This window comes from Canis lupus, chromosome 32 (assembly GCF_048164855.1).
Source record: "Canis lupus baileyi chromosome 32, mCanLup2.hap1, whole genome shotgun sequence".
NCBI lineage: Eukaryota > Metazoa > Chordata > Mammalia > Carnivora > Canidae > Canis > Canis lupus.
Window position 1 is genome coordinate 8544844 of NC_132869.1, and position 7179 is coordinate 8552022.

A 7179-nucleotide genomic window follows, 5' to 3' on the forward strand; every position below is an offset into this window, starting at 1 on the left:
GCTTACAAAAGTGTACTTAAAGAGGTCTGAAAGTCAAAACAGTCTAAATAAATTGTTGGGCAATATGCCAAAAGAAATTACAAGATGTTATGGGAGTAAAGCTGGCGAGTCATTAGAGCACACTGATATGGTTGTCTGGAAAGAAGAGAAGGCAAGGCTTGTCAAAAACAATCTCACCTTGAACCTGACTACAATGGAATGTGTATTTACTTATTCACTAAAAGTCTTTACCCACAAAACAGTCCTACTAACACTGATCATGGGTCTTTCTAGCAGAATGCTGTTAAGGATGAATGAACGTGTTTAAAGAATGGTGTATTAATAGCAGTAATGTCCCCTTCTGTCCAGTCCTGAATAGGTTTTACTCGACTAGACAATTCCTATTTTTTAGCTAATAAGAATAACACTGCTTAGCATGAGACGAAACACAAAACAAGGAAGGGTTTCGACACTCGCAGTCCCTGAAGTCTTATAACAAAGGGCAGGGATTGCATCTCCTGGGTCCTGGCCTCATTCTTACATCAGTGATTATGTTCAACCTCCCTAGATCTCTTCAGTGCACCGCTTCATTTCTTATTCTCAACTGTTGTGTCATGAGCACCTGCCAAGTTTCTCTTAAATTCCTCTTGGATGAATTTTCAGGCAGTTTCCAAAGTATCTCCCTTTTGTGATAAGGACTCTGCAATGTATTTCAGGTGAGGCATTTAAAATCCCACTCATAATTGTTTGAAATCTTCCCTCATTCAAGCTGTCAGAGTTTGACAGCCGCGGTTCTGTTGTTATGCACCATTAAATGGGAGCTGCTCTCCAGCCTAGGGGTACCTCTCTTTTCAGTTGTGGGAAAATGGGTGAAGCTTATTGGGGATCCTTGGGGAAGGCAACACAGTACAAATGGGAGTTTCAGCAGGAGGAACGAAAATAATAAGTCCCTTTCTGAGAGCTCAAACCTACAAAATTTTTAAATGTGTTGACAATGTTGCATTTTGATGCTCCCATTTCTATTTCCGAGTTTCAAAATAACTTTAAAGTGTGCAATTTTATAGGTCAGAATATAAGAAAGGCACACAATGTGTTTGTATTTTAAGTTTGGGGTTTTAAAAGCCACAGAAGAGTAAATGTTTTGGAAGTAGTGTTTTCTGCATATAGGTGAGGGCAGAGATAGGGGGAAAAGATATGATGGCTTTTCCATGTGATTTCTATTCCTGATAAATACCCTAATGACTTCTGCTGCAAGACTCAGAGGTCATTACAAAGCAGTATTACTAATCTAGATGGAAACAAATTTCAATCTGGGACAGTAATATATCTTACAGCTCGTAAACACATTGTATCCAATTACCTTGATATGCTTTACATGATAAGAGCAATTACAAAATATCTGGAAGAATTGATGTGCTGAGGGTAATTATTTTAATTTATTCACACCTAGATACTGAATTAAGATATGAGGTATACTTCCATCAGCAGTTCTTTCTTCTGGAGATATGCACTCGTTTAGTCACTCATTCAGCAAACACATCATTAGTGTTTTTCAGATACTACGCTAAAAATAGGTACTATAGAACATGCCACAAAGAAGTATGAACTCTATCCTTCAGACTTTGCTCTCTAGAAGAGATAATGCGTATATACATAAATAACAGTAACAGTACAAAATGGAATAAGTACTGTAAGGATATAAACTAGTCCTGGTACAGAAAGCCATCTGGAATGAAGAGAGCACTTCTACCTAGGGAAGCTTCTAGGAAGAGGTTAAATTTGAGCTAGACCTTAACATGGGATTTGGGTCACAAGGGGCAGTAGAAGAAGACACAACCAAAAGGGAGAGAGCAACCCAGGCTGAAGGATGGTGTGAGACAAGAGAAGAAGATTGGGAAGCACAAAGCATACAGAGGGAACAACCACCAACAATGTAGCATGGACCAAAGGTGGAGAATGTACAGGTGAAGAGAGGGAGTGAAAGCTGAGAAGGCTGGCAGTAAGTCATGTCATGGGGAAAGCTTGGCAAAGCGCAAAGCCAAGGAGTGTGAACTTTGCTAATAAGCACTGGGGAGCTACTAAAAGTTTTTGAGAATAAAATGACATGAAGATATTAAAAAGATTAATCAGTCAGCAGCATGATGGATAGATGGAAAAGGTGAAAAAACTGAAGCAGGAGAACAACCAGGCAGCCACATACCGGGGCCTAGTGAGGTGAGACTAAGGCAGGGAGAAGCCGGAGCCACAGCAGCAGGTGTGGGCGGGTGGTGGGCTTGAGTGTCCAAGGTCTGAGCATGTGGACGGACAGGATGAGCTGAGGAAAGGCACAGAGGAAAAGGATAAGTTGAACACACAAAGAATGTGTGGCAAAGTGATGAAGAACGTCTGAATGAAAGTGTGGGCAGTGCATAAGGGGGGGGCAAACTGGATTTCTTAAGTAGGAGTGCTGGTGATCAGCTAAAAGTGAGGGCCGGGAGCTTAGTCAGGGATTTGACAGAGAAAGAAAAATGTCTACAACAACCAGTGTAAAGCATAGACTGGTGAAGACTCTAGGAGACATATGTGTAGATAGGCAGACAAATTAATATTCCTCACTCCAATTGGAAGTGCATGGGTAGATAGGAATAGATTAGAAATCCCAACCAAAACCTCTGTGGAATAAATGGAGACAGCTTCACTTAAAGTGACAACCTTGCGGAAGTTAAAAAATTAGAAACCTATTTAACGATTTGGTATAAATGAAGGAAAACTGTTTTTATACAAGCTTCTCTATTAAATTAGCCAAGTCAATGTATGTGTGTATTTTATATGTATGTATATATGTATTAGGTATATGTACATACATAGGACATATGTAATAGGGCAAACATTGTTTTACTATTAAGTAACACACATGAAGTAGCCCTAGTACATGTTGTAGATTTCCCTCCCACATAAAATTCCCTGTTCACTAGATGGGTTCCCTGTTCACAAGAAAGGTATCCTAAGCAAAGGACAGTAGTGATGATGCATGTAGGTAACACTCTCTCAAACCAATTGCTCCAAGACATGTATGGAAGAAAGTCTTCCTCCTCTTCACAGAGTTGATACTTGTCTGTGAGCTCTAGGGGAACAGATTCCTTAATTTAAGCCCTCCCCATCAGCAAAAGAGAACTGGCCCTTCATTTTTTTTCTCTAATTTTCACAACTATGGGTTTTCCATCAAGTATAAACACACCCTATTAGAAACAGAAAGAAAAGGCTGGGCCTACCCTCCCTTGTCCACTTGACAGAAGATAAAAATGAATGTTTTCAGAAATATCTAAATTTTGTCAATTTTGCCACTTGACAGAAGATAAAAATGAATGTTTTCAGAAATATCTAAATTTTGTCAATTTAACCTTAAAAGAGAGGCTATAATGACATATGTATTTGTTTTCTATGAATACACACATGGCATAGTATTCGACAGTATCCTACCTGACAAGAATGTGTTTGTATACCTGAGGCTTTGGGCCACCCTGTAGCAGCTTGACCTTTAGGAGCCTGGAGCCTGAGTAGCTAAATTCAGTCATGAAGATGATACATGCCTATATGTAAAAAACCCTGGGCAACAAGGCTTAGGTGAGCTTCCCTGGGTGGAAATACTTTGCAAGTTTTACACACATTAATGCTAGGAAATTTCAGTACTAGTCATGTGACCCCATTGGGATAGGACAACTGGAAGCTTACTCCTGGTTTCCTCTGGACTCTGCCCTAGGCATCTTTTCTCCTTGCTAATTTTGGTCTGGTTCTTTTGCTTTAACAAAACACAATAGTGAGTATAAGTCTTCCGAATTTTGTGAGTCCTTCTAGTGAAACAGTGAACCTGGCTGACAGTGGTTTCAGGAAGCCCTGACATACTAATAGTTTTTTTTTCCTTCTTAAAGATTTATTTATTTTTATTTATTTATTTATTTATTTATTTATTTATTTATTTATTTGAAGGGTGGGGAGGGCAGAGGGAGAGAATCTTAAGGAACTCCACACTGAGCTCAGAGCATGATGCAGGACTCGATCTCACAACCCTGAGATCATAACCTGAGCCGAAATCAAGAGTCAGATGTTCAACCAACTGAACCACCCTGGCCCCCCACACTAATACTTTCTATTCTCCTTCCCTACTTTGTTTTTTCATCATAACAGTGTTACCAAAATTATTCCATTACCTTTTGTATGGTGTTATGCCTTATCATATTATACATATTTTTCATATTATTCCAATTATATTCTCTCCCTGTGCCCCACCCAAACATACACACACAATTAAATGTATATTTCCTTGAGAGTAGGTACTCTGTCTTTTTCACTGTTAATTCTCTAGCACTCAGCCCAGAACCTAGCACATAAGAAGTACTCAGTAAATATCTGTGGACTAATCGAATGAATGAAACAAATATATGGTTAAATCTGAAAAGACAAATCACAGTCTAGTATACCAAGCACCATTGCTATGTATAAATAATCCTCCATACTGGGATAAGGTAAATCTCAATCTCCTCATGACGTTTAGCATGGCTATGAGTAATTGTGGCAACTTGTCACTTTACTTGATTTTCCTGTCCCTTCAAAGGAAAGCCTATCCAAAGCGCTTAGGTTAAATAGAGGAGTGAATCTGAATTATTTTTGGTATTTGACAGAATGAGTGAGCAAAATCACACTAATAATGACTTTTCTACATAACTATCATCTTTAGATAAACTGAGTCAACTGTTCCATATTTATTACAGGCTTTCTGTAAAAAATATCTAATTAAATAATTAATTAAAATTAGAGTAAAGGCCCTGTTTTGTGTTAAAAGAGTAAGCCAAAAGGTTAGTAATCCTCTCAGGACTCTATACTAACTCCTTCATTTCTTCACCTGATAAAACCTCCAGTCCTCCTCATATCCATATTGAAGCTCACCCCTCCTTCCCCCCCACCCCCACCCCCACCGCTCCAGTGCTAGGTCTTCTACAGAATGTGCCTCCCTCAGACCTCCCAAAGATCTCTATATCTCACCAGGCCACAGGTCACATTACAATGACAAAGTATTTGTTTACCTGCCTCTCCAGTTTATAGGATTGTGAGCTCAGCATGGTTAAGATACTACTTAATTGATGCTTCTGGTCTGCAAGAACTCTCCTGTACCTGGCACACAGAAGGCGTACATTAAATGTTGGCTATGTAAATGAGTTATTGAATAAGTAAGGAAAAGAATAAATGAATACACATTGATCTTGGGATCATGCAGAAAACTGAACTAGGTAAAAGAAATACACAGTTCTTTTTGCTCTTCAAAATAATTCTTCCTCTTAAGACATTTGATGAGCAGAGTGCTAGACCAAGTTTTATCCCAGAAGTTTGATGTTTTCCAGGCATCAAATGCTTACTTCATTGATATTATGAGGATGAGGAATAATGTATATGGTCTATTGATTGATACATGGAAGAAAAATAAAAACCACTCAGGCTAGGGGGTGCCTGGGTGGTGCAGTTCGTTAGGCATCTGACTCTTGTCTTTAACTCAGATCATGATCTCAGGATCATGAGATCAAGCCCTGTGTCGGGCTCCTGCTCAGTGGTGTAGAGTATGCTTGAGACTGTCTCTCCCTCTGCCTTTGCCCCTACTTCCTCCTTAAAATAAAGAAATAAATCTAAAAAAAAAACAAAACTCTCCAGCTAGTTGTTTATAAAGCTGTAGTTCTCTTTCTCAGAGATTCCTAGATTTCTGACTTAGGTTAGTACACTGAATAAACCACAAAATAATAATACTCTATTGTCAAAAAATCAAAACCAACTTATGATTATGTGTAGTTCGAATTTCTATGAAAACTGGCAGGAAGGTACTGGAGGAAGCTACAATGATACTAATGAATGACAAGAGTCAACTTCAAAATACTCAGGGCCTGTATCAACCATCAAACTTGTGTGCCTTTACTCTCTGAAATGGCCTTTCTAGAAGGGCTATTTGGGGGAGGTAGTCACTTCTCTCAACCAAATATCTAAGAAGCATCTATCACATGAGAGATTTTGTACCAAGCTCTATGTGGGCTACAGAGGAAAATAAGCCATAGTCACTGATGTCAAAAAATTTTGAGTAAAGCAATTTCTCCTCAGATGCCAAAAAGAGAGAAACACTATCCAATAATAAATTATAAGATAGTCTAGAACAGAGAATCACATACTAATTCTCAGTTTACTTATAAAAGCTATGTTCAAAAGTGGTTCTTTGTGAGAGTCTCATTTTCGAGTTTTGATCATTTTCATTTGATCTGTAGCTCCTGCTTGAGCACCAGGAGCTACAGATCATTTTATGAAGTAAACCATGAGCAGATGTCACCTTCCCATTAGTTTCTAACCCCCATTAACCATCAGATGATAGAAGTAGGTTTAGAAAAAGGCGAGGGGGAAGAATTTACCATTTATAATCCATATGAGATCACCTCTGAATCATAGCAGGGTTTTAAAGGATTGTCAGGGAACAAAAAGTGAACTGTAGGGAGCTGGCTATCTAGGAAAACCGATGCAGGGGCATAGCTGTCTCCTTTAAGGAATGGCCAGTGCACAGGAATCTTCACACAGCAGTCCTATCTATCCCATTTGGAGCTGAAACTATAGCTAGAGGGAACAGAATCCAGCCTCTAACAGAAAGAGATGTACAATAATAACAACACCTGAAATTCATTAAGTCCTTACCATATGCCAAGAAGTGTAGAAGTACTAAATCTTCAAAACCATGTTCTAAAAAGTATATATTTTATAGATAATAAAATAGACATTTAGAAGTTAATTATTTTACTCAAGATCACACAACTGAGAAATGGCATCAACTTCTTTGATTCTAGAACCTATATTTCTAAAGACCAAGAACTTTGGCTGAGTTTCAAGGTTAGGACTCTAGGTGATTGATAAGGCAGAAGCCTAGTCAAAATAGTAAGTATGGAAGAGTTGGGGAAAAACATGCAATTAGCTGAGCACAAAGATCTAGCACTTGCAAATTTAGGGCAACAAAACCACTTTTAATTCCCCAGAAGTAAATTCCACTGAAAATGGGGGAGGGGGGAAGGAAATGGAATTAAATATAGCATACAATATTTGGGAAGTACCTCACATGAAAAATATTTTCCTTTAGTTGTTTAACACTGGAAGTAAATAAGGTCTTATATCTCCTATTTATTTATTTATTTATTTATTTATTTA